This window comes from Penaeus japonicus, unplaced genomic scaffold, assembly GCF_977035675.1.
Source record: "Penaeus japonicus unplaced genomic scaffold, GWHDUDI00000001_assembly GWHDUDI00000002, whole genome shotgun sequence".
NCBI lineage: Eukaryota > Metazoa > Arthropoda > Malacostraca > Decapoda > Penaeidae > Penaeus > Penaeus japonicus.
The window spans coordinates 1,702,438-1,704,910 of NW_028234404.1; positions in this window are offsets into that span (position 1 = coordinate 1,702,438).

Consider the following 2,473-nt stretch of genomic DNA (forward strand, 5'->3'; position numbering starts at 1 on the left):
GACCATTTCTTAGGCTCACAACCTGGCAATCCTGTCAATCTCCCTTTCCTTCGTTTCCTTTTATTCTTTTTTCCCCTTTTTTCCATTTTTCTTGTTTGTTCTTTTGTGGCTATTTCTGATCCTCTCGTGCGTTTTTTTTTTGTCTTGTTTTTGTGGTGTTTTTTGTTTTTTCTTCTTCTTTCTGCCTCTGTCTGTCTCTCTCTCTTTCCCTCTGTCTCTCTCTCTCACACTCTCCCTCTCTCCCTCCATCTCTCTCTGTGTCTCTCTCTCTTTCTCTCTCTCACACACACACACACACTCTCTCTCTCTCTCTCTCTCTCTGTGTCTCTCTGTATCTCTCTCACACTCTTCCTCTCTCCCTCCATCTCTCTCTCTCTCTTACACACACTCTCCTTCTGTCTCTCTCTCTCTCTCACTCACCCTCTCTCTCTCTCTCTCTTTCTCACTCTGTCTCTCTCTCTTTCTATCTATTCATCTCGGTGTTCAATATTTTTTTATCCTTTGCCTATCCCCTTCTCCCCCTTCCTTATCCTCTCATTTCTTCATTCCCTTTTTTATTCTTCATTCTCTCCCTATATGCATTTTCTTTTTTTCTTTCTTTCTCATCTACTTACATCTTTCGTTCTTCTTTGTTTTCCCTCTTCCCCTTCTTTATCTTTGTATGCGTTCATCTCCCTTTCGCTTTTCTTTTCCCTATCACTTTAGTTCTTTTTTTTTCTTCTCCTCTACTTACGGATTTATTCCCCCTTTTCATTCTTCTTCTTTTCCCTATTCCTTCTTTTCTCATCTAGTCTTTATTCTCCTTTCATTCTACATTCTTTCACTATCCCTTTCGTTTGTTTTTATCTTCTTTATCTACTTTTCCTATCTACTTTTTATGCCCCTTTTCATTCTTTATTCTTTCCTTATTTTTTTCGTTACTTTTTTTTCATCTACTCTTTATCCCCTTTTTTATTCTCCAGTTTTTCCCTTATCCCTTTTTGGCTCCCCTCTTCCTCTACTCATCCAACCTTTCTTATTCCACTTTCCTTCCCCTTCTCCCCTCTCACCTTCCTCCTCCCACCCCCTCCCCTCTCCCCTCTCACCTCCCTCCCACCATATCCCCTCTCCCCTCTCACCTTCCTCCTCCAACCCCATCCCCTCTCCCCTCCCCTTTCCCTCCACCTCCCCCATCCCATCCCCCTCCTCTCCCCTTTCACCTCCCACCCCATCCCCTCTCTCCCCCACCTCCCCCACCCCATCCTCTCTCCCCTCTCCCTCCCCACATCCTCCTCTCCCCTCTCACCTCTCACCTCCCTCCCACATCCCCTCTCTCCCCCACCCCATCCCCTCTCCTCCCCTCTCCCCCACCCCACCCCATCCTTCTCCTCCCCCTCTCACATCCTCCTCTCCCCCCCTCCTACATCCTCCTCCTCCCCCCCATCCCCTCCCCCCATCCCCTCCCACCCCATCCCCTCCCCCCTCCCACCCCCCCTACAACCCTCCCCTCCCTATCTTTTCCTCAACGCACTCGAAGCCAAGGCAGTTTAACGAGACAGTCAGCTCTCAAAAAAGGGAAAAAAAAAAAAAAAAAAAAAAAAAACAGGGGAGGGAAGGGAAAGTAGTGAAGGGAAAGTGTGGTTTGTTTTTTTGCTCCCGCCGCAATCAAAGCAAACAATGTTTGTTTTTTAGCTTCTATTTCGTTAAGACCGTCGGGTAGTCGGGACCCGAGCCGAGCGCCGAGGAGCTGTCCTAAACCTACACTAGGCGGGTCCAATAACATTGCAAATTCATCGGATTTATTTTTTTTCTAGTTTTTTGTGTTTTTTTTTCGTTTTTTTTATGGAGGTTGGGATGGGTTCGGGGGTGGGGGGGGGGGGGGGTATGGAGGGAGATATCTCTGTTTGGGTATTACTTTATCGAGTTTTTTTTTTTTTTTTTTTTATGTTTGTATGCGAAGATATTATAACAATTATTGGTTAAAGTTTACTATCGTTCTCTCTCTCTTTCTCTATCTATTTATCTATTTCTCTACTTGGGAGCTTCTATTATTACTGGGGTACGTAGGTATTGTTTTTTCATCTTTCTTTCTACTATCTTTCTCTCTCTTTGTCTCTATCTCTCCCTCCCTCCTTCCCCCCTCTCACTCTTTCTCTCTCTCTCTCTCTCTCTGTCCCTAACCCCTCTCTTTCTTTCCCTCTCTCTGTCCCTAACCCCTCTCTTTCTCTCTCTCTCTGCCCCTCCCTCCCTGCCTCCTTCTCTCTCACTGTCCCTCCCTCCCTCCCTGCCTTCCTGTCTCTCTCTCTCTATCCCTCCCTCCCTCCCTGCCTTCCTCTCTCTCTCTCTCTATCCCTCCCTCTCTCCCTGCCTCTCTCTCTGTCCCTCCCTCTCCCTCCCCTCCCCCTCATACGGTACCTTCACCTCACAAGCAAAAGGCATCCCTTTGGAATAAGTGTGTATTATTTTACATTGTGTAGCGGGGAGTCCTCAGTCC